The 25,350-nt window shown below is 45.6% G+C and overlaps 1 protein-coding gene and 1 long non-coding RNA gene across 2 annotated transcripts in view; one reads left to right on the top strand and one right to left on the bottom strand.

The window, feature by feature from the left end:
- Positions 1-25,350, bottom strand: part of Atp8a2 (ATPase phospholipid transporting 8A2) — a 591,431-nt gene that overhangs the window by 543,273 nt on the left and 22,808 nt on the right.
- On the top strand, positions 21,359-23,939 carry LOC131919365 (uncharacterized). The gene is made up of 3 exons (XR_009381239.1): positions 21,359-21,719; positions 22,895-23,031; positions 23,815-23,939. It is a non-coding gene; the product is annotated as an uncharacterized LOC131919365 (long non-coding RNA).

The raw sequence follows: 25,350 nt of genomic DNA, 5'->3' as shown, positions 1-25,350 counted from the left end.
GGCACAGTAGAGGCCTTCAGCAAAGGTTGCTAAATGATGAATAAAATGAGTAGGCAATGGGAGAATGAATAGATAACGGATGAACAGGCAGGTAAACAAAGAATGCACAGATGCAAATGAGCTTAGGGTGTGGAGAAATCACGGCACATGAAAGCATAAGGAAGGAACTTGATTGGAATGGATTTATTCATAATGAGGCAGAGCTGGACATCTAGGAGTGGCCCCTCTCTGCCTCAGTGGTTCTGTCAGAGACAGGACTTGTCTCAGCAACACAGCCCTCTCTGCCTCATACCACTGTTAGGGCTCAAAAAAAAATGGTGTGATAACTAACAGAGCAGCTCCAAGTTTCTCTGAATCCCTTCACTCTTCCACAGGTGGGGGGACACCTTCTGAAAACTCCCTCTTAGAAGAATGGAACTGCTATTCATTAAGCAAAAGCAAACCAAGACCACTGGTTTGGGTTTGGGTTTTGGTCAATGGGCCCAAGACGGGTCACTGGGATGGTTTTCATCTGTTGTGAGGACAACTCTCAGTTGGCCTGAGAGATATTGTCTCCTAAGGCAGCCTGTGTCCATGTTCTTCCTATGGTTTGTCCTCTTGCACCTCCAAGACACCTCAAGTTCTCCCCAGTCCAAGCATTCGTTTCTCTCAGGAGTCTGGACCCTGCAGGGAGGCTCTCTTAGTTTGGGTTTTTATTGCTGTGAAGAGACACCATGACCATGGCAACTCTTACAAATAAAACATTTCATTGAGGGTGTGGCTCACTTACAGTTCAGAGGTTCAGTCCATTATCATCATGGTGAGGAGCACAGCGGCATGCAGGCAGAGGGGGTGCTGGAGCTGACAGTCCTACATCTTGCAGGCAACAGGAAGTTGAATGAGACCCTGAGTGGTATCCTGAGCATAGGAAACCTCGAAGCCCACCCCCACAGTGACACTCCCCCTCCAACAAGGCCGTACCCACTCCAGCAAAGCCTAACAGTGCCACTCCCTATGAGATTATGGGGGCAATTACATTCACACTACCACAGAGGCCCTGCTGTTGGGTGTTACGTGCTGGGTTTTCTTTCCTTGTTCATGCTGTGCAAGTTTCATTTCCTTGCTGTGAGAAAATACCTGAGGAAGCAACTTAAAGGTGGATTTGCTTTGGCTCATGAAGTGCACATGATCAGGCCCGTGGCAAGGCAGAAGCTTCATGGACAGTGTGTATAGTGAAGAGTAGCTGCTCACCTCAAAGACAAGATACATCCTCCAGGGATACACTTTTAGTGACTTCTTCAAGCTACACCACCTCCTACTTTCCACTGTCTCTAAAAAACACTATCATATTATAAATCCATCAACTAATTAATCTATTAATTAAGTCAGGGCAAACATGATCCAATCTTGTCCCAACACTGTGTTGGTGACAAAGCCATTAAAATGAGTTTTTAGGGTCATTTCACATCCAACCCATACCACATATTAATGTATTTCTGTGTTCATGCCTCAGTCTATCATTAGTTCATGTCAGTGAACCTTCATAAAGTGAAGGAAATTTCCCCTTATCCCCTACAAACCGCCCCATCATCCTCATTACCACGACCTCCTCCTCCATCCATGGGTAGACTATGTTGTTTCTTTATATTGCTGAGTACTATCACGCATGGACAGTAAAGCAGTGTGGTAAGCGAAAGCAGCCAGACAACAAAGGCACAGGGTGATCCAGGCCTATAGTTCCAGCTCTCTGGAGGCAGAAGCAGAAGGATTGAGGACAAGTTCATGGCCAGCCTAGTCATCATATCAAGCTCCACATGGAGCTATACAGTGAGACTCTGTTGAAAAAAAATACAAAGTAAAGATTGCCTGTGCCATTAGAATGACATTTTATAAGGCAAGACTAAATTGTACATTTAAAATCCTGAATTAAATAACTCAAAAAAAGAGAATCTAACTCAAATCTTTGTAAAAGGATATCATCATGCTAGCAAAATGACTCAATGGATAAAGGCCTGTGCCACCCAGTGATAGCCTGACGACCTGAGTTTAATCACTGGAACTCACATCAAGCAGGAGAGGAACCAGTGCACAAAGTTGCCCTCTGACCCACACATGCCCTCCTCATACACGCATCACACACATAAACACACACACACACACACACACACACACACACACACATCACATCACATATCACACACACACTCACACACACACACACACAGCACACACACACTCACTCAATAAAATTTTTTCAAAATAATTTTTTAATTAAAAGCTACAAGCACCGAGCCTAGTCTCTGCACCGAGTGTCCATGCATCCTTGTTAAGTCCCCAGCAATTAATTATGCTTTGTGGAAGCCTCCATGGTTACCTTGGAACAGCATGTATTTTCTATCATTCCTTTCTCCTGTGCCCAGGTCTTATCTCTCAAGCCACAAGAAAAATTCTTTGGAAACAGAAACAATGCACCCTTTATCAATGAGAAACAAATTTTACATCCTTTATCACCCTCTGAATCCAGGTCACTGCTTGATACATTAGACATGAAAAATGTTCAATAAATCTTTGTGGGTTTGAGTAAGAACTCACTAGATAAAGATATTTTTGGTACTTCTTTGCAAAGCTGAACATGATAAACAAGGTCACAAATACATGTCTCTATCTGTCACCAAATACAGTGGTTTCTGAAGCCACTCAGGGCAGCAAAGTCCCTCATCCACACATCTCATCTCTCCTACTCTCTTCTTGATTTAACACTGACCTGAGAGAGGAGGCTGAAGGTCTCCCAGGGAGTCTGGTCCACTGGGGCCTGCCTCACCGAGAGTGTTGAGTTTGTCTAAGCGGACACCTTATGTTCAGTCCATCTTCCTATTTCCTCAGCTAATGATATTCATTAAGTCCAGATTTTAATATGTTAAGGGGAACATGTGAGAAAAGTAAAATTTCAGATCAATAAAAAAATCGTATTTCTGCTTTAACATCATAAAGTCTAACAATTTCTGCTTTATTTCCTTTGCATCTAAAATGTTGGGTTTTCCGAATGGAATTGCAGGGAATGGAAAAGCTGAGGAGGCGATCATCAGAGGGAAGCAGTGGCTACGGAACTGGAGAGAATCTTTTGCCCGCTAAACACCCAACGGGGGGGGGGGGGGGGAGGGGTGGTAATAAACAGGCACATAAAGAACTTCAAAATTAAATACAAAAAAGAACTCATCCAATCAGTAAATTGAGCTGATAAATTGAACAAGAAATACAAGTGACAAACAGATATTTGAAAAAACTAAAACTAGACCATATGACCATACAGACATTCCTGGGTGTATGCCCAGAGGACTCTGAGTCAACACACACAGAGATGTATGCATGTCCGTGTTTATTTTTAACAGCTGGGAGGTATAACCAGCCTAAATGCCCATCAACAGATGAAGGGATTAAAAAAGTGGTACCTGCACATAATGAAATTCTATTCGGTTGAAAAGAGAAAGGAAATCATGACATGTGAGGAGAACTTGATGGAACTGGAGATCGTGTTATATAAAATAAGCCAGACTTAAAATAAGGAACCTAGATTCACGTGTGTGTGTGTGTGTGTGTGTGTGTGTGTGTGTGTGTGTGTGTGTGAGAGAGAGAGAGAGAGAGAGAGAGAGAGAGAGAGAGAGATATGAAGGGAGAACGGGGACTGTAAGAGGTGAGGAAGAAGTCTAAAGAGAGGAGGAGCAGGAATAAGGAAATAATGGAAGGAATAATGGAATGCATGTGATGTGAAAGCAGAAGTTGTGATGATTCAAGGGAGGGAGGGAGGGAGGGAGGGAGGGAGGGAGGGAGGAAGGGGAGCAGCCAGGGGATATGGGAGGGCCATGGGGCGGGCAGAACAAAGTCTAATGACACACACATGTGAAGATGTACGCTAGTCGAAGGAGTGTATTAAAATGAGGAAATAAATCAATAAGCCGGGGGTTCCTTTTTCCTGCTTATCTTCAGTTTGGAGAAGGAAAGCAAAGACTTCCAGCCCACACAACTGTTCGCTTTGTCACATCATTTTATGAGGCAATGTCTTTATTGATCTCCCATCGGGAGCAGACATCTTGTCCTGTGTCATTGATTCCCCCTGTGGCTGCAGAATGATCCCTTCACATCACAGAGCTCTATCTGAGACCCCCTTATTTAGTTGATTGGATTTTTCTTAGCCTCCTTGGTAAATCAATTTTCATTCAAACAGGTCAAGACAGCACTTTTTGGCACTCTTATGCAGACTCAATGCTCTTCGACCCAGTACAGGCTGCACACAGGTTCCTGGGACATACCTCTGTGCCTCAGACTCTCCCTCCAGAGGCAGGAGGTCTTCCAACCTTTCACTGAGACGAGGTCCTACCTTCCTTCCTTCCTCCTCTCCCTCCATGTTCCTCCCCTCTCTCCTCTTTCCTGCTGTCAAGGACCATATCAGATAGAACAGTGGTTTTTCGGAACAGTGGTTTTTCAGACTGTGCCTTTCACTGAGAGATTATGTGTTACAAGCAGCATTTAACTCCATTTTGAGTCCAAACCCAGAGAAATGATGACTGTTCCTGTAACCAGCACCTGGTTCCCACAGGCACACACTTACTTCTAAAAGTAAAGAGTGCCACCTTAGAAATTTATCTAAGTAACTGGGGCTATATGCGTAGAAAGAGGTAGTAAAATCCTATCAGGACAACCAGGCCTGGGAACTACCAAACCAACTGGATGGAGGAAAGGGTGTAGCACTCTCACCTGGACCCTATGAAAGGGAGGACCCCTGTCACTTTGATGGCTACAGCTCCTACTGATCTGTCATTTTACCACTTGGTATATTTGCCAAGGCATCAACAGGCAGAGAACTCCTGACTGACTGTCTCAGGGGCGGCTTCAATTCAGCTTGGTCTCCAGTATTGACATGGACCATCTGAATGGCTATCTGTCATTATGTCTGGTCACTCATCTGGACAAGGTCCCACCCTTCACCTCTATAGTCTCTACAGGCTGTACTTCACTGCTGCAACTAAGTTTGACAGCAAGGATTAACTCAACCCTGGCTCTGGCTTGTCTCTGCAGTTACGCTTCCAGCAGACTGGCAGCATGTTTCTCATCCTAGTCCTTCACAGTCTTTCTTTGCAGCCCCGTCAGCCTCCTGCTGCCTTCAGTCAGGCTCCTGGAAGCTCCTTGAACTTGGCTATAGCCTCTTTAACCCTTTGTAGCCATTCTGTAATATAGACAAAAGGACAGACAGATGATTGATAGAAAATGATACATAATTGATAGACAGATGATAGATTATAGATGATTGATAGATAGATGACAGATAAATAGATAATGGATAAATAATTGATAGATGATAGATGATAGATGATAGATAGATGACAGGTGATAGGTAGAAAACAGATAAGCGAGATAGATAGATAGATAGATAGATAGATAGATAGATAGATAGATAGATAGACAATTTACCTTGTAGTATGTAATTTGTTCCAACAATTAATCCTAGTATTTAAGATAGGAACATAAGCAAAAACTGTTTGTCTCAGCTGGTATCAAGGGTAGCTTGTAAAGCCATTGTTATTCAACAAATTCTGACACTATGAAAACACACAAATGTGTCCATCTATGTTTCTGATGTAGCACACTCAGGATAGGGGCCTTGAGATGAGTTGGTAAAGGGGTCTGTTACTGATACCCCTTTTAGAGATCAGCAAGGTATATGAGGCAGTGGTCTTGTGCTTGCCCCAGAAATGATGCCAACTGCCACTGAACATGGGTTCTGCTAAGGAAACACCACCAACAGTTCACCTGGAACCTACAATCGGGATGTAAACTCCGCCACCCCAGAGTCTCCTGGAAAAGCAGCCGCAAGCATTAATAGAGGCGAATGTACATAAACGAGAGAGGAAAGGCATTAGGACGTGAAAATACACACCACTTCCGCCCTGCAGCTCAGACGGATTTGTGCTATTTTCAGTTCTGCTAATTCGTGTCATTTGAGGCTCATGGCTGTTACACTGCCCTGGAAATCCTCCATTGCTTTCTAGGTAGAACCAGCTCAGCAACCTTTTCTCTGGTAATGATCCTCTTTGCTTTGCTTTCAAGGGGCTAGGAACATCAACATCCCCGTGATTTGAGAGAGACACACACAGATTGAATCCTGTGTTTACAGGACAAGACAGGAAGGCAGAAGATCACTCAGTAATATGTGTTTTGTGGAAATTAAGGAAGAAAATGTGACACCATCATACTGTTGCAAAACCTGGGGGTCCTGCCTTCCATCTTTAGTAAGCAGAAGATGGGAATGTCTGGATTCCAGAACACAGCCAAGAGCAGCTTTACTGAAAGGCCAGTGTGAAGGGAATCAACTCAGCCTGCTTCCACATCCATTCCAGGAGCCGGCATACGTCACAGAGGTTACTTAACAAGACTCTGCCTGATCACCAATTTTAAGTTTAACAAAACACCATAATCAGGTAGTAAGGATCCGATGCCTCTGTGAGGCGGATTCACCCACACCTCCACTACTATGTAATGCTGTGGTGATGACTGGACTGTCCCCAAGATGCTGATCCATGCAGAGTTCAAATGGCACGGAGAGGCAAAAGCATAGATTCAGAAGCAATGAGGTGTGTGTGTGTGTGTGTGTGTGTGTGTGTGTATGTGTGTGTGTGTGTGTGTCGGGGGAGGTTCAGTCCCTGGGCCCCTAGCATCTTACTCTGGAATGTCACACCACCATATTAGCAGCCATTGCTTCAATAACTGATTTTTACAATGATAAGCAACACTAAGTCTTGGGTCATAGCAAATGCTTTATAGATGCTATCTTGCTTAAGTTGCTCAAGAATTCAGTGGGGGAGGTATTATTGGCCACTTTTTACAGACAGGAGACAGTGAGACTGAGAGAATTAGGTAACTCCCCTGAGGATACTTAGGAAGTAAGTTGTCAGGGTCATCTGGGTAATGTAATTGCCTAAATTCAAAATCCCCTTCAGCCAAAATCAGACAAAAATAGCATCGTGGGAAGCACACATTCCAGAAAAAGGAAGGAAAGAGGACAGACTAAGAGAAACATCTGCCATGGCTGATATGACCCATAATGCACTGGGAAAGGGCTACACTTCAACAACATGTCAGCCTGTTTAAATAGGGACGCTGTTTCCTATGGTGGGATTCCCTTCTGTTCACAGGATACTGCATTGTGAACAAGACACAATGGCAAGGGGAGGGGCACTGAGCAGCCAGGCTCAGGGGACAAGTGTCATCCATGCAGCCCAACAGGTGATGCGTCCCACCCAACCCTGCGCTCACGAAAGGCACTGTGCATGGTCCCTGCACCTTTTCTTTGAACCTTCCAGGGGCCCTGGACTTCAAGAGAAAAATGGAGTTCTAGAATCATAGGTAATTGCTGTGCATGAAAAAGGGGGGTACGATTCACACATCAAAACCTCAAGTATCAAAGTGGTTAGAAAAGACCATCTCATGTCTAACTCACCTTCTCCAGGACAGGAGCCAGGCACCAATATTCAAAACTATCCTATAGTTAAAAAAAAAAAGTCAGAGACTAACTTTTGGAAGATAGCTTCTGGTAACTGGAGAGGAAAAGCAGAAATGTGAATTATGAAGTAGCCAAGCCAAGCCAAGTAATTTGTCCGAGACAGATGGAGACAGAGAAAACAAAAGGGAACCTGGGGGGAGAATGGTGTCTGGGAAGCCTCGTGGAGAGCTGTGGGAGGCCAGGGGTCTTCGGGGAGGGAAACCTTGAAGTTGTGAGACTTGAAAATTTCTCCAAAGACAAGGACAGAGACAGTCCTCAGGCCAAAAGGGAATTCTCAGCACTGAGCAGGTAACGGGAAAACATCGGCAAAGGCTTCAGAACGGGAAGAGCGCCTACATCACTGGAGGCTGACTAATCTGCACATCAGCCTACTCCAAAGGAAGGAGACTGAGGACACAGATTCCACTCGTCACACCTAGGGCAGACGACAACAGAGCAGTATCTCAATGTGCTGAAGGAAAGGAGTGGAGAGCCTAGATCCACAAGCCAGAACCATCGCTTGACTACAAGAACGTCAAAAGCGTTGTCTATGACACAAAGAATCAAACTCCACATTGGGGACTGGGGATACAGCCCAGTGAGTAGAGTGTTTGTCTAGTGTGTTCCGTCCTCAGAACTGCATACACTGTGTATGGTCTCACCTCTGTAAACCACCCCCCCACTCCCCCACCCCCCTACCCCACCCCACCCACCCCCGCGCGCCCTGTAGTCAGGACGTGGAGACGGGAAAACCTGCAGTCCAAGATTATCCTCAGCTATAAAGTGAGTATATGGTGGGTACAATGCCACATAAAATCCTTTCTTGAAAGAAAGGAAAAAAAAAAAACAGAAGCAGACAGCATACTACTTACACACTCATGGAATCCCCAGGGACCCATGCAACAGGAAGAACACCACACAGGGAACCATTGCCAAGAGAGGGGGAAAAACTGTTAAACAGAAAGTTAATACCTTTCTAGAACCAATTCAGGTAACTTTGACAAGAAATAAAAACAGGACACATGAGACAGGCACGCAGTAAAATACACCAAAGTGTCTGTCTCCCTTTTGTTGAGGGGTTACTAGGGACAAGAAGACAGATACTAAAAACCTCCACTGATAGGAACAAAAAATGTGTGTGTGTCTGTGTCTGTCTGTGCATGTCTGTGTGTGACACTGTGTGTGTGTGTGTCTGTCTGTCTGTGACTGTGTGATGGTTAGTTTTCACTGTGCATTTGATTCAAGCTAGATTCACCTGAAGAGTCTCAGTGAGGAATTTTCTAGATCAGTTGGCCTGTGGGCATCCCTAGGTTCCAGTCCTGGAAAGCTGAGTATTAAGCATGCTGCTCTTGACTGTGGGTATTATGTGACTCATTGCTTCAAGCTTCTGCCTTGACTTCCCCCCAGTGACAGGCTGGAACCTGGAATGGTAAGCTAAAAAGAACCTTCCAACCCTAAGTTGCTTTTTAATTAGGTTATTTTCTCCCAGCAGCAAAAATGAAGCTAGAGCAGTGTGTGTTCATGGTTTCAGAACATCCCCTAAAAGAAGAAGTGGGTGTGAAAACATTTCAAATGGCCAAGTAAAATAATACTGAAGAAAATGTAAATACCAAACACATAAACAAACATTCATACATGTGAATTTTTGTGAATTTTGTTAAGCTGGGCTCTTACTAAAATAAAAAACATCTACTTGTCAAGAAGTCACCGTTACACTAATGAAAAGTAAACCCACGAGCTAGGAGAAAGCATTGGAGAAATGCATCTCTAATAAAAGACTTGAATGTTAAACATATAAGGGACTCTTGAAAATTACTAATAAGGAAACAGCTCAATTTCAAAAGGAGTGAAAGATTTGAATAGATGCTTCAGCAAAGAAAAGTATACATATGGCAATTAAGCATGGAAAGATGTCCATCATATATTGTCAGGAAGTTGCAAATTAAAAAAACAGAATACTAATACATGCCTTTTGAGTGGCTAAAATCCCAAATAATGACGATGCCAAGGGTGGGTGACGATGTGGAATGACATGGACTCTCAACAGGAGTGCAAAATGGTACAGACGGCTTTGCAAGGCAACAGACGCTCCCACACAGCAAAACACTCTCACCATAGGGCCCAGCCATTTTGCTTCTGTTATGAAAACCAATGTCCACACAGAAACCTGCACACAAGGTCTGAAAGCAGCTTTACTCTCAACTCCCCTGACTTGGCGTGCTTTTCATTGCTGTGATAAACACCGACCAGGGGCAACTTCGGCGAGAAAAGGGACTACTTCACTTACAGCTTGCAGTCTATCATTGAGAGAAGTTAGGGCAGGAATCCAAGCAGGACCCAGGAAGGAACACTGCTTACAGGCTTGCTCTCTGTGGCTTGCTCGGCTTGCTTTCTTGTACAACCCAGGACCACTTGCCCAGAGGTGGTATCACCCATCATGAGCTGGACCCTCTCACATCAATCATTAATCAAGGCTATGTCCCACGAACTTGCCTACAGGGCCAGTCTGGTAGAAGCGATTCCTCAGTTGAAGTTCCCTCTTCCCAGATGACCCTAGCTTATGTCAAGTTGACAAAAGTGAAATCAAACCACTAGCCAGCACATTCCACCAATCTGGACACAAGCAAGACGTCTCTCAGTAGATGACTGGACAAATATCCAGATAATGAACTGTTGTTCAGGAACAAAAAGAAAGAAATTGCCAAGCCAGATAAAACAAGGAGAAGCATTAAGTACATCTGACAAGGTGAAAGGAACCAGTCTGAGAGGCTAGAGACTGCATGATTCCCAATGTGTGACATTTGCAGAAGGCAAAACCATAGAGATATAAAATCCACAGTGGCTCTGAGGGGTCAGGAAGGAGGGTGGGACAAATGAGTGGAACACAGGGACCTTTAGGACAGGGAAACTATTCTGTATGTCACTTTTGTGGGGATACATGCCATTATACACATTTGTCACAACACAAAACTACAAGTCTGACCTCATGTCACTACCATGCTGACATCAAGGAGCTGACACTGCAATGTGACACTATGATGTCATCGCACATCCTCAGTTTATCGCTACTATTATTGCTCCAGCATATCCCTCATGCATAAAAAGTCTAGATGAGAGACTTGTAACTATAGAATGCCCCCACTTCCCTGTATATCTTCAGCCTCACTCTATCCCCATGCTCATAATCTATGATTCCCTACTGAAACCCTCACACTACAGTTACCTGTCCATCATATCTGGGACTCCTAGATCCTGAGTGCAAGCACACTAACCGCCCACTACCCAAGCAATGTTAACGACACATAATCACACAGTGTTGCCTAGTTACTGTGCTTGCTATCACATCCCAACAAAACCTTATGAATGTGATTTAAAAGTAATCCCTAAGCTCCCTGAATCCCGAACAACTAAAGCATTTTAGCATTATCCCTTGTAATAAAACCTGCCTTTGTCTTCTCCACAAGACTTGGGGCTGCTAACAGCTCCAGTGTGTTTCCAAACAGTATTGGTCCACTTTCTGCTGCTCCATTGAAATATTTGAAGGTGAATAACTTTAATTTGAAAAGAGGTTTATTTAACTCACAGATCTGGGGGTTCAGGACCTCAAACAAGCTCCGGTGAGGACCTCGTGATGGATAGTATTACAACGGCAGACACGCCCGTGCAAAGGAGAGTCACAGAGGGTGAGACGAGGCAAGAGAGGCTACTGAGCGTCCAGGTTGTTCCTTTATGGCAACCTTCTGGGAGAGCCAACTTAGAGGTCACACAAGAATGACTTCAATCTCTTCTGAGGGCACACCCTCAGGGACTTAATGATGCTCTGCGAAGTCCCATGTCACCACATCGCCACACTGAAAATCAGGCTTCGAACACAAGAACTTTGGGGGGACAGACTCAAACCACATCCAAACCACAGCAAATTTATTCAAGGGTTCTTCCCCACTTTGGAATTTACTTCCTGCATTTTTCTGTACACTTTTTGAGAAAGTAACAGTTAGGAGAAGATGTGCATGGAGATGGGAATGGGTGGGTTAAAACATGTTTCTCTAAAAAGCAAGCCCAGCTCAAAATTAGTGACTAGAAAAGAAAACTACATCTGAGACAGCCACTGGTATTGAAGGAGATTGGTGACTGGACAGTGAAGATGTGATGCTGTTCTCTCTACATGGTGCCACACGAGGTCATGAGTCCTTTTTCCCATGAATTCATAGTTTATCATATTCACTGATCTCTACAAATCTTGGCTGACTATATCAGACAATAGTCAATGACTCAAGCAGTTTGATTTCACCAGAGACTGGGTTCAAAGAAACAGAATAGAATTTCACAGTACTATGACCTAGTTTATTTTCAAAATTAAAATAGATTGTGCCCAAGGAGATTTCATATAAGGTAAGAAGATAAAATAGCCCTGGAAGGAATTCTGGAGGAATCTAAGAACATGGGCTCTAATGTCTTCCGTGGGAAGAAGCTGAGAACCCTAGGCAAGTGTCTGCAACCCACCCTCCCACAGCCTCAGTTTCCTACTTGGATCATTTTACATTAGGAAGTACACAATTTCAAGAATAACAGAGCAGAAATGTTTGAACCAGACATGACTCATGAACCCCTTGCAGCTATGGTCCCCTGCACAAGGCCTCCTTTGCAGCTATGTTCACCTGCACAAGGCCTCCCTTTCAGCTGTGGTCACCTGCACAAGGCCTCCCTTTCAGCTGTGGTCACCTGCACAAGGCCTCCCTTTCAGCTGTGGTCACCTGCACAAGGCCTCCCTTGCAGCTGTGGTCACCTGCACAAGGCCTCCCTTGCAGCTGTGGTCACCTGCACAAAGCCTCCTTTACAGCTGTGGTCACCAGCACAAGGCCTCCCTTGCAGCTGTGGTCACCTGCACAAGGCCTCCCTTGCAGCTGTGGTCACCTGCACAAGGCCTCCCTTGCAGCTGTGGTCACCTGCACAAGGCCTCCTTTGCAGCTGTGGTCACCTGCACAAGGCCTCCTTTGCAGCTGTGGTCACCTGCACAAGGCCTCCTTTGCAGCTGTGGTCACCTGCACAAAGCCTCCTTTATAGCTGTGGTCACCTGCACAAGGCCTCCTTTACAGCTGTGGTCACCTGCACAAGGCCTACACTATATCAAGATAACAAGACCAGTCAACATTCAGCAAGCAGCACTAACTGGACTAGTGGGTTACAAAAGCAGGGGGCATGAAGGTAGAAGGGGACATGTGGCAGGTATCCAGGGAGAGGACGAGAGGATGAGGGAGAACTGGAGGGGACATGATCAATGTGACATGCATAAAACTGTCAAAGAATAAGTAAAGAGAACACTTGAACCTGGTCTGTACTGGTCCAACAGAAATACAACACATGCTATAAACAAATTTTAATTTTTTGTAACACTTGATTTTAAAATGCCATAATGATATCTAATACCTTGTATACTAATTTTTTTTTAATTTCTAGTAGACATACAAAATAAAAGTAAAATTACAAGTCAGGCATGTTGATGCTTGCCTTTAATACCAGCACTTGGGAGGCAGAGGTAAGTGACTCTCTGTGAGTTCAAGGCCAGCCTGGTCTACAAAATAAGTTCCAGGCCAGTCAGGGCTACACAGTGAGACTCTGCCTCAAAAACAAACAAAAAAAGTACAATTACATAAAATAATTAATTAATACATTTTATTGAACTTGATGTAACCAAAATAGTTTTTTCACCATGTAGTAAACAGAAGAAAGTATTATGAATAATTCATGACTAATACATGAATGATGAATAACTTTCATATATATACATATGATATATAATATATACATATATATATTGTGTGTATATAATATATATATATATATATATATGCATGCTTCCTAAGTGCTGGGATTAAAGATGTGGGCCACCATGGCCCACAAATTTCCTTTCTCTACTAAGTCCTGGAAATCAGTGTGTATCTCACAGTACAGCACAGCTCTGTTCTGACTCACCATCAGTCAGCCCCACATAGCTAGTTGGCAGACATCTACAAAGTCACCTTCATCTTTGACCATCTGTGACAATGGTCTGCAAAGCATTGCTTACCATACACATGACATCTTGTCCTTCCCCAAAGGCAATATAACACACATGAAGAAAGGCCAGTGAGATGGCTTAGCAGGTAAAGGGTGTTTGCTGACAAGTCTGGTGGCCTACGTTCAATCTCACCACATGGTGGAGAGAGAACCTACTTCTGCAAATTGTTCAACTTTCTAATGTGCCATGGCAAGTACAGGAGCGCACAGAGAGAGGGGGAGGGAGGAAGAGAAAGAGAGAGATGCCCCCACAAACATGTTTTTAAAAAATAAGACAATATCCGACACGTGCAGTACAAACACCACTGATCTAGTTTGCTTCTCTGTTGCTCTGATAAACCACTGGCTAAAAGTAACTTGGAGACTGAAGGGTTATTTGATGTATGCATCCTAATCACAATCCATCCTAGAGGTAAGTCAGGGTAGGAATCCAAACAAGAGCAGAGGCAGGAATCACGGGGAAAGCTGCTTCCTGGACCGTTCTCTACAACTTGCTCAGGTTGCTTTTCTTCTTTCTCTTCTTCACTCTCTTTCTTTCTCTCTCTTTCTTTTTTTAAATTATTACTTGTGTATCTGTGTTGTTGTTTGTCTGGTTTTGCTCTTTGATCTGTTGGGGGGCCCGCCACCCAGCTCCCAAATAAATCACACACCGAGGCTTATTCTTAATTATGAATGCCCAGCCTTATTTTGGCTCATTTCATGCCAGCTTTCCTTTACTTTAAATTATCCCATCTACCTTTTGCCTCAGGACCTTTCCTGTTCTCTTACTTCTGTAAATCTTACTCTTACTCCATGGCTTGCTGGCTGTGTAGCTGGGTGGCTGGCCCCTGATGTCCTCCCCTTCTCTGGGTCCTCTCTTTCCTCCCTTCTCCCAGATTTGTCGTCTATTTATTCTCTCTGCCTGCCAGCCCCACCTATCCTTTCCCCTGCCTTGCTATTGGCCATTCAGTTCTTTATTAGACCATCAGGTGTTTTAAACAGGCAAAGTATCACAGCTTCATGGAGTTAAACAAATGCAACATAAACAAAAATAACACACCTTAAAATAATATTCTACTACACATCTGGGTGTTTTGCCTGCATATATGTCTGTGCATTATACACATGCAGTGCCTACAGAGGCCAGAGGAGCTCATCAGAACTGGTGTTATAGACTGCTGTCAGCTGCCATGTGGGTGCTGGGAATCAAACCTACATCCTCTGGAAGAGCAGTCCGTGCACTTAACTGCTGAGCCATGGAACTCCTCAGCTTGCTTTCTTATATAGCCCAGGACCATCTGCCCAGGAATGGCACTGCTAGAATGGGCTGGGCCCTCCCACATCAATCATTAATCAAGAAAATATCTCACAGGCATGTTTACCGCCACATTGGTGGAGACGATATTTTAATTTGAAGTTCCCTCTTCCAGATACATTTAGGTTCTGTCAGGTTGACGAAACTGAGAGCACAACCACTTCTCATGAAGAGGAAAGGCTTCTCCCCTCCTCTCCCACCCCACTGGTTCCATCACTAAAGCAAACAGTCATAAAGATAGAGAACGATAAAGCAAACATTTAATGTTTGCCATTATGCATTTGCCAAGGCACGACCTAGCTCTGTACTTCATTACAGTCTCCATTCATCGCCGGTGTTTGCATCTAGCCTAGTTTATTCTTCCTGGGAGATCCTACCCACTTACTTGCCCATATTGATGTGTTCCCTTTGAGAAACTCTGCCTAAACCCTACCATCAGAAAAGGAGACCAGGGAATTGTTAAACAGAGTTGAAGAAACGTACTTCCGAAAAGAACAGCACAGTCATTTGGGGCAGCCGTGTACAGGCTGGGGCACAGCACAAATGACTCTGTAGTCAACCTTAAGCAAACTGCTTGGCTAAAACCCAGCTGCTGGGCAGGTCCCCTGGGACTCTAAAGAAGGGACTATCATTTAACTTGTTTGTTACAGAGACAGTAACTACTACTGTGGAGTTTAAAGGCAAAAATTCCGGAGTTTTAAAATCAAGATTTGCATGCTGGGTGAATTAGGATAAAGGAAGTAAAAAGAAAATTGAAAAGAGTCTTAAATGGGGATAATGGTTGTATAGCTAAGATAAAAATAGCTGAGAGGAAGCCTAATCCCTCACTAACTGGATAACAGCAGACCAGCCACTCTTGTGTCCTTTGAATATGAATGAACAGCTCCTTGCCATTAAGGTACCAAGATCTGAAACCAGCAACTGTCTTTGAACGTGGTGTCTGCAGTGAGATTCTGTATGGCAAAAGTGCTTCCTCCAAGGAGTCGTTTGCTGCCCCGGGTTTCTGGACAATCAATCTCGGTGATGTGCTTGAAACATTGACAGTAATCCCGGGTACCCTCTGCCTCTGGCTGACGTGGTGTCTCCGGAGATGAACAGCGAGCTGTGCTCAGACGCTCCTTGGAAACGTCAGAAATGAATATGTGCTTGCTACCCAACAAACAATAACGCAAAGGCAGGGAACTACTTTCCAAATGCGAATCATTTGAATCTCTGAATCAAAATGAGCGAAGATTAAGTCACATTTTTAGGATGAACTATGACACATCCATTTTTTTTTTTTTAAACTAGCAGGTAAGAGATAATCCTTCAGTGCAAGGAGCACCAGCACACAAACAGGACATACAGAGGTGTGTGGTGGTAGGCTGGCGTAATGAGCCCTCCACCACACTGTTTGTGAATGGACAACATCACATGTGTATGACTGTTGTTTTATTTTATTTTGGTTGTTGACACAAGCTCTCACTTAATTGCCCACATTGTCCCTAATCCGGCTCAGGTGATCTACATGCCTCACCCTTCCAAGCAGCTGGGACAAGAGTGTGAGCCAGACCTGACTGTACTCTCACAAACACATCTATGTCCATATCCTGGGAGGCACATGGATATGACTGTCTTCACCTTGGTGCTGCTCAATGCCACAAGGCAGGTTATGCATTGTGTCCGCCCTTGACAATGATATGGAGAAACTGCCAGGGTATGAATGTGAGCTCACTTTTATTTTTAGCCCTTCTTAGTGGTTGTTAACATTTTCCCTGAGCACTTTCCCTGGCCTAATAGGATGTAAGTAACATCTTGTCTTGGTGTGCTATTGACTAGGGGTTATATTTAGCAACTGTAAAAAGCCCCAGGGATAAGGGGAGAGACCCCTCTTCAGAGGGGCTGTCTGAACATCCTCTCATAAACCATCCCAAGGTCCTAAAAGAATGACTTTAATGTAATCCATTTGTGTAGCTGACACCTCCATCAGATGAGGTTTTAAGACAAAGCAGCCATTGTAAAAGTGAATTAATTATTAAACAACTAAAGCCATCAAATTAAGGGCATACTAGCCACCTGCAGACATGAAAGACAAGACAGTGTAGGGAAAGTGACAACTGTCAGACACTAGAGAATGGCCAGTGTAAGGAGAGTGACAATTCAGACACTAGAGAATGGACAGTGCAGGATCTGGGCAGCTGGTGAGTGGGTTTCTGCATCATGGAAACCTAGAAATGCCTCTATGTAGTCACGTCCTGGGTAGAGCATCATTAGATCTAGAGGGAAAACACATTTGAAGTTGAACATGTTGCTTCTTCTGCCACCACATGGAACAAGGATCCAGGTAGAGGAGTCTGCCCCGGGTTATGATGGGCAATCTAAGAATGAGCGACACTGTCAAACTTGATTGTGCATCCAGTAATTAGTATATGCACTGCTATGCTATGCGAATCACACACACACACACACACACACACACACACACACACACACCACTGACACAAACTCTTAGGGAGTAAACTCTTTCTTTACATCCTCATTCTATAATGTAAATAAAGAAATGGCCCATAGGAAGCAGAAGACAATGTCGAAGTTTGAACCCACTTCTCTCTAAACCTACAGTCTGGTATTTTAGCCCCAACATACACTGTCTCCAAAAACTCCCAAACATAATCTAGACCTCCAGGTCAAGTACAAAATTGCAGAGATGGGTCAAGTCTGTGTGTAGAGTGCCCACTGGATAGTGCAGGAAATAGAAGCAAGGGAGATGAGACCCGTGTCTGTCCTATTTCCTACCAAGGAAGAAGAAAGCGTCTAAAATGAGCAAATGAACATGCCCTGTTCAGACTGGAACTGCTCCTGAACTGCGCCAGCTCTGTGGGCCTTGGAAATTAGTTGGTTCTGCTAGAAATTAACCGGCCGCTCTGAAACAGTTTGCTGTAAAGTGAAGGGATTAAACCACTTCAGAGCCGTCTTCTGGCTCTTACATTCTACCAGAGCTTCTGGTGTATTCAGCGGTTCTCATCCCTTCCTTTACAACTCAGGGTAAGTAGTTACAGGAGATGTAACAAGAAAACTAGGTCCACACAGGAGCCCATTTAAAAATAAAAACCAAAAAAAAAAAAAAAAAAAATCACCTTACTGACCAGAAGAGGCCAGGGGAGCTGAAAGGGTAAAGAAGTTGGAACGAACCTGCAAGGGCATTATCAGTAGGACTTGTAGCCATGCAGGTCCTGTATTTAATCTAATTAAAGACACAGGCACTGTGCTTACTGCCTGCCTGCTCTTTATCGCCAATCAATTTCATGAAGCCTAATCCAGAAGCTAAACGAGAGGAAAGAAGCTTCTATCCTAGAGACCGTGAGTGTTGTAGTCCCCAGAGAACAGCTCCCCCTTCCTTTCTGGCCCCACTCCCCCACCGTCACTGCCCGCACAGCACACCTGTACACACATACGCGCTTCACTTCCCTGTTCCACTGTGCGCTTTGCCTGTGCACGTAGCCTGAGGCTGGGTACGAGTTGGGAGCACCAACAGTGTGCTTTGTCCTCATCCCTAGACCTTGGGCTCTATCCGGAAAGCACCTATCCCGTCCAGTGCTCCATCTCCAGAGTCCTGAAGCGTCTGGTACATAGAAGGTGGCCAATATAGATCCAGCCTGTCACAGTCAACTGGTCTTTGGATCCCCATCTTTTGGTAAACTGCAGAAAGGAACAGACGAAGGTACAACAGGACGCCCGGAGAAAGATGGGGGTTCAAGGGACATTCACCAGAAATAACGATCCCGGAACCGCTTTACTAAGCAGTTGACGGGTTGGCACCTGGCCCTGAAGGAACTGTGAGCCATCAGACCTGCTCTGCTAGTTTGCACTAAATGAGAAGCGGCGGGCTTCTTCAAAAATCACACAGCACTACTACTTTATGGGAGCAGGCGATTGTCAGGCCCTTTGCCCAGGTATCCACCCCGACCTCCCTCTTGCCTACCCATGATTTATGTGCTCTAAATAGACCAGTTTTGTAAGGTCACACATTTTATCGTCCGCACCACACACCTGTCATCAGCAAAGCCCTACACTTTCAGAAACTCCTAAACCTTTTTCTCTCAACTGCAGGTCTCTGAACCCTGCTCCTCACTGACGCTCACACCACAGACCGTTGAGAAGCCCCTGACTGAGGGTTCCTACTATCACACTGTTGGATGGTGTAGTCAGTCTTCAAAGCATGCTCCCTCGAACTTGCTCTCTACAGCTACCACTCCATTTGCTTTTCCCTCCATTTTCTGCAAAATTTACGCTCAAGGGTGTCACGGGCAGTCTGTTCTCAACTCCTGTCTTCTAATCCTCTCTTGCACCACCCCCTCTAATGAATATTTCTCCCCACAGTTATACAATAGTAGCTCTTCCAAGGTCATCAGTGACCTCCACAGATGAAGCCAAGCTTCAATGCCCAGATTCTTTCTGGAGCTCTTGGCGGCATTCCTGACTCGCCGGGCTTCCATGCATCTTGTTCCAATCGCTTTCTGTTCCCCTAACGCCCTCCAACTTGAAAATACTGGAATGCTCAGGACACCTTCAGATTCCTCTGGTATTGGTTATATAATTTTGGGGGACCCAGTGAAAAGCGAGATGGTGTGCACCTGTGCAGAAATCAAGCTTAATAGGAGCAGAACACTAAAGCAGGGCTCTTCTGGAAGGAGGTCCCGTGCACCTGCAGTGAGGTACCCATTGAGGCATCTTGGGAAGCACTCTGAAAATTTAGATGTCTGGCTGTGAACTCAGGCTCACAAGCCAATCTCCACTAAACATCCCCACTAGGCTCTCCAGCGGGCATTGCAGATGTGATCTGATCAAAACTCAATCTCTCATTCTCCCTTCTTCCCAAAGTTACCTGAGTTCTGTACCCTCCCCACCAGGGAGTGCTTCTTTCTTCACAAAGCCTTGCATCCATGACACTGCTCTGAAAAGCGTACACTTCCTTTCCTTTGCTGGTACCTAGGCTGTCCCTCTGACTGCTCCATGATGCCCCTGGGGCTCCCCACCTTGTAGTCTTGAGGTGTTGCCTAGTGACCCTTTCAGGAAAGGATTCTGCTCAAAATAAATGTGACTGTCCTGATACTACCCAACTTTAACAAACATTACTTAAAATGGTTTTCTTCTCCCTCACTTTGCTCAACAGTGAAAATGTAAAGGTCATTTATTCTTACACGCCTATTGTCTCAAAACAGACAAAACTACAAACGGTTAACAAGGAACCTCAACTCCAAACCCAAACCTTGAACCCTCTTCATCAAAGATCTACCCAGACTCCTTTCAAGGCGGCCTGAAATGCAAGACAGGGCATCATTTTGGAGGTTCCCCCTCCAGTTTTGCATTATTTAAGCGTCTAGGTCACCTATCATGTGCCGTAGCCACAGAGCATTGGGTGTACCTGGTCATGTTTCCTAAGTGCATTATACAACAAAAACATCTAAGAAGATGCTGCATTTCCAATCCCACCCAGGCCCCTGCCAGCGCGTGTTCATGAATGCATCTGTGTCTCTGCGGCTTGTCTCCCATGCAATGGAACCCTGAGCCTCTCTGTCCTTAGTGTAAGCCTGAGCACTTGGGCCCCAGGTGGTGAAAACACTCTTAGTGACCTTCCGCTTCCCTTAAGTCTCTGCAGAAGATAATACACGCCGCATTGCAAGCAGACAGCCTGGGAGGCAAGAAGTCTTCCCAGTGACCAAAGTGTGCCCACCAGGACTGGGGACAGGGCAGAAAACGACTGCTTCGGTCCTTTCCAGCATGCGCATCACTGCGTAGGGTCACACGGACCTGCACGCGCACGCGGGCGTGTGCACACACACACACACACTCACAGACTCATGCACACGCACACATGAATACACAATTGTGCCAGGGGCCTGAGAGTTCTCACACTTTCCGCTCCCTCACTCCCGCACGAGGCCTTAGGGCCGGGTGGGTGCAAGGGCGTCCAGCCAGGGGGCAGTAGGGCGTGGCATCCGGAGTCCCCCGCAGCCCCCGGCGCCCGGAGGAGGGGACAGAGCGAAGGGCGGAGCAGTGTCTCCCAGCTAAGGGCGCCGCCCCCGCCCCAGTGGCCCACCCTCCCCGCTCACCCACGGACGCGCCGATCCTCGCCCTCCGCGGCAACGACATCTTAAAAGCCTGGTCCAGGCCGGTGCCGTTCAGCATCACGCGTGGCTGGCAGGCTGGGCGGCCAGAGGCGAGCGGTGGCGCCTGGGAGCGGGGCTGGGCTCCAGGGCCACAGCGCCAGGGCCATGGACGAACGGGCCTAGGGCTGAGCGAACGCCGCGGGCCGCCCCAGTCTGTGCCCGCAGCCCCGAGGCTGCGCCGACCGCGCCTCCCGCACCGCAGCGGCCAATGCGGCGGCGCCCCGAACGCCGCGGCGGCCTCGCTGGCCCGGCAACGCGGGGGCGGGGGCCCGCAGGAGGCTGCGCCGCCGGTCCGAGTCCTGGCAGGAGGCGCGGGAGGCGCGGGCAGGGCTGCGGGGCTGGGTGCGGGCTCCGGGAGGGGATGGGCGCACCTGGGCGGCTCTGGGCCTCAGCAAGTCCACTACCTTATCTCCCTGCCTGTCACTTGTGCGGTGCAGCCCTGGGTCCTCCGACTCCTTCCCTTTTCGTTAGCAGCTTCTCTTCTTTTGCAGCCAGCCGGATGGGGTCTGCATGGGTCCTTTGCGCAGAACGGGAATTTCCACGCTGGGACCTGAAACTCAGAGAAGAGCTGGGTCTGCAGCCCCTGTCCTCCACGGCTTATCACGGTCGTGAAACCTCCAGAATGCTCTAAGGGGCACCCACCACACACATCCACGCCCACGACACACGCAGTGCACCTTCTACATGCAAACAAATCCATTGAGAGGTAAGGGGTGACTGGCCCAAGGTCATTCGACCTGCTTTTGTTTGGTTTCTCCCTTCTCTTAATGTTTAAACTGAGTCCTTCTGAGCACAGTTCCATGGGTTAGTGAGGAAGAAGCCAGCTAAATCTTTACTGTGTCTGATGAAATCTTGACCTTAAACTAAAAAACAACAACAACAACAAACCAGCCAATCTGAGTCTGCTCCTGCACTTGCAGAAGTGATCATTACCTTTCCTTTTACATAAAATGGGGGCGTCTCTGAGACCTAGGGGGCTGCAGCGAGATGAGCCATACGAGGTAGGAAGGCAGTTGGCTCCACACGACTCAGTAGCCAGTGTGGGTTCAAACTTCCGGAGTCTGACCGAAGTGAGTGGTTTATTTTAGGCATACTTTAGGCACAGCACAATTTGGTGAAAACTGCTGGTGTTAACTCAGTCCCACGCGCACAACAAATCATATGTAAATCTCCTTAAGACACAAAGCTAAATACGGACCAGACGTGACTACCTCGAAACTTTCCATAAAGTCCGTAAAGATAAGTTCTATAGATTGACTGAGACAAACAAGTTTATGATAAGGGTCTCTGAAAGGGTCTGGTCCTGGAAAAGTCTCTAGACACAGATATAGGGCAAAAGGTCACGAGGCTGGAAAGCATGTCCAGCCTTCTGGGCAATAACAAGTGTTAAATTCCTTCTCTTGAAGAAACAGCCCTGTGTGCTTAACAGTACAGGTTCCCCAAGTGCTTATCTGTGAGCACAAAGACCTTGGTACCTCCGACAATAAAGCACACCTCAGAGTAAACACTATTTCTTCAGCAGGAAGGTCCAAGAGGGAAATGTCTCAGATGTTGAGCTGAAGCTCAGGGTGGCAGGACTTCTCGGTGAGTCTCCCAGGCTGTGGGGGACGCTTACAAAGCTTAGGCTGATCTTTGCACAGAAGTTGTAAAAATGGGCCACGAATGGTTCCATACACTTTCTGTGATAATGCCTTGCAGAATAAGCAAAATGTTGAAAGGAGCTTGAAGGAAAACTTAGTTATTTATTATTATACCCCAAACAGGAAAAAAATAGCCATAAATAAATGAGAACAACAAAAAATAGATATTGGTTATTTTTAATTGTCCTTTGATTTCACAGAATCACAGCATAAAATGAGTTTATTGCTCCTGCCTCTTTAGGTACTTTCCAGTAACCGAACTGGCCAAGAGCCCTGGAGTAGTGTGATGGGCAGTGGTATAGAAGAGGAGGAGTCTTACTGTGCTGGAGCCCTGGCTGGCCTGGGGCTTATGGTGTAGCCCAAGATGATTTGGAACTGGTAATAATCCTGCTTCTGCCTCCCAAGTGTGGGGATTAGAGGTGTGAGCATCATGTAGGTTTGCAAGGGCAATAGAGGAATGTTGCACTTATCTCCATGGTTGACTCCCCTCACTGCCTTTTACAAAGTTGGAAAGATTAGGCTGGCACTAGCCCTAGAGTCCAGAGCTCAGTCCCATCATCGAGGTGCTAAAAGGAATCATAGGCACACAGGACCAAACAAAGCAATGAGCAGTATTTCCTAAGCATGGGACCCTATGGCAGTATGAATCACACACAACCTGTGTCGATTTTGAGGAGAGACTCTCTTGTCCTTGCCTGGGCTAGAAGTATGGTAGACTCACCAGCAAGAGGAAGGAAAGGCAGACACAAAGTCCAGAGCAATAGGAGAGTCTGGGAAATGTGTTTTCTCTCTACTTGTATTAGAGCAGAACTTTCAAGATAACTGCTTCAATTCATTGGCCATGGTGCAGCTTTTCCCAAGTCGAGAAGAGAGCAGCCTTGGGGGGGAGGAAGGACGCCTTGGGAGAGCCAGCATCAGTGAAACTGACTAAGCCACCAGCCCTAGAAACATTTCTTTTCAAAGTATTTATGTGCATGATGCAACATTTTAAAAAAGTAAAGGGAATGTATAGAGCACATTAAAAGATGGAGACAAACAAATCTCAATCAAAACACCACAACAAAACACCACAAAGGCCTGTGACCCATTTGCCTTTCCTCCTGTCCACAGACTAATTCCTTCCTTCCTTTTATCCTCTTTCTCTCTCGCTGTTGTTTACAGACCAACTAACAGTCAACTCTGACAGTATTGGGCGAACAGTCTTTGAAGAGAGATCATGTCATGTAAATCTCATTCTTCTACAGATTCTTATTAAAGATTACATGGATGCGTTTTGATGGCCTAAATCCTGTCCAAGTTCTCATTTCTAACAGGTTTCTTTTCTTTTTGAGGGGGAGCAGTGTCCCACACTGTGCACATGGTACATACGTAGCAGGCTGTGACTCTCTCCCAGTGAAAACAGAACAATAGTCAAGGGGCTCCCCCCCTCCATTTCTCCATTCGTCCGCTCGTGTTCATTTCTGACGCTTGCTACTGGCCTGCTGGGGGGACCCCTCTACCTGGGCTTGTGGAAACCAGGTAACTGGATTCCGAGAGTAGATATTTCAAGACACAGGGTCACCTGTCCTGACCTGGCCTGGGAATACATGCTCTGCCACTTCAACCACATCCTGCTTGTCCAGACAGTTGCAGAGGCCCAGTCAGCACAAGCAGGGAGGAAACAGAGTGACAAGAGTCTGGAAGAGCATGGGAGTTGGAAACATTGCTGCGGCCATTTGGGGAAATACAATCTAGCAGAACTAGAAATGAGCACATTTAATTTTAATCAAATATTACTGAGAACCACACTACAAGATGTACAGAAAACTTAATGAAAGATGTGTAAGTCCTCCACCCTGAACACACTGAATACATGGCATGCAGGCTCCCAGAGAACATGGCAAAAGCATTTACCCTGCAAGGAGACTGTAGAGTGTGGGCAATAAATAGAGAAATAGCACGTTGAAACAGAACAGAGAGTCTAGAAATAGACCCAGAGCCATATGGCAAAGTAATTTTGGTAAAGACACTAAAAAGCAACTCAGTTGAGTGGAGACAGTCCTCTCCACACATAATCCTGTGACAGCTGGATGCTCAGACTCGGGGAAAGGCTTTAACCTTTTATTCATGCACAACACTTACAATTAATCATAAATATTAAAAAGGGGGTGGGTATTTCAATCTTCTAGGAAAAAAAATGGGGAAAGCTGCCATGCAAGGACATGAAAAGTGCTAGCCGTAAAAGTAAACGTTTATAATTAGCATTGGAACCACAGCTTCTACTCAGCAAAAGATACAACATGGTGAAGAGGCAGGCCACGGACTGGGAAGAGATTTTTTTTTCACAACTGGTACATCAAGGGACTTTCTATATGTAAATAACTCCCACAAATCAAGTGTTTCAAAAATGGTCAGAATACCTGAACACACACTTATCAAATGAAGATAAACAGAAGGCACAGAGTCACCTGAAAGGTGACCAATGTCAGTAGTCACCAGGAATGTGAAAATTAAAATAAGAACCTATTCTGCAATGGTCAGCATGTCCAAATTAAAGAATAATTCCAAATATTGTGGATGATGCTGAGCTACTGGGATTATATTGGTGTAAGTTGGTGTAACCACTTAAGAAACAAACAAACAAAAAGACCTAATGGACTCTCATAAAGATCAATATACACCTTTCTTATGACTAAGAAATTCTACCTTCAAATCCTT

The sequence above is a fragment of the Peromyscus eremicus genome, chromosome 9, assembly GCF_949786415.1.
Source record: "Peromyscus eremicus chromosome 9, PerEre_H2_v1, whole genome shotgun sequence".
NCBI lineage: Eukaryota > Metazoa > Chordata > Mammalia > Rodentia > Cricetidae > Peromyscus > Peromyscus eremicus.
This window is presented reverse-complemented; position numbering and strand designations above follow the sequence as displayed.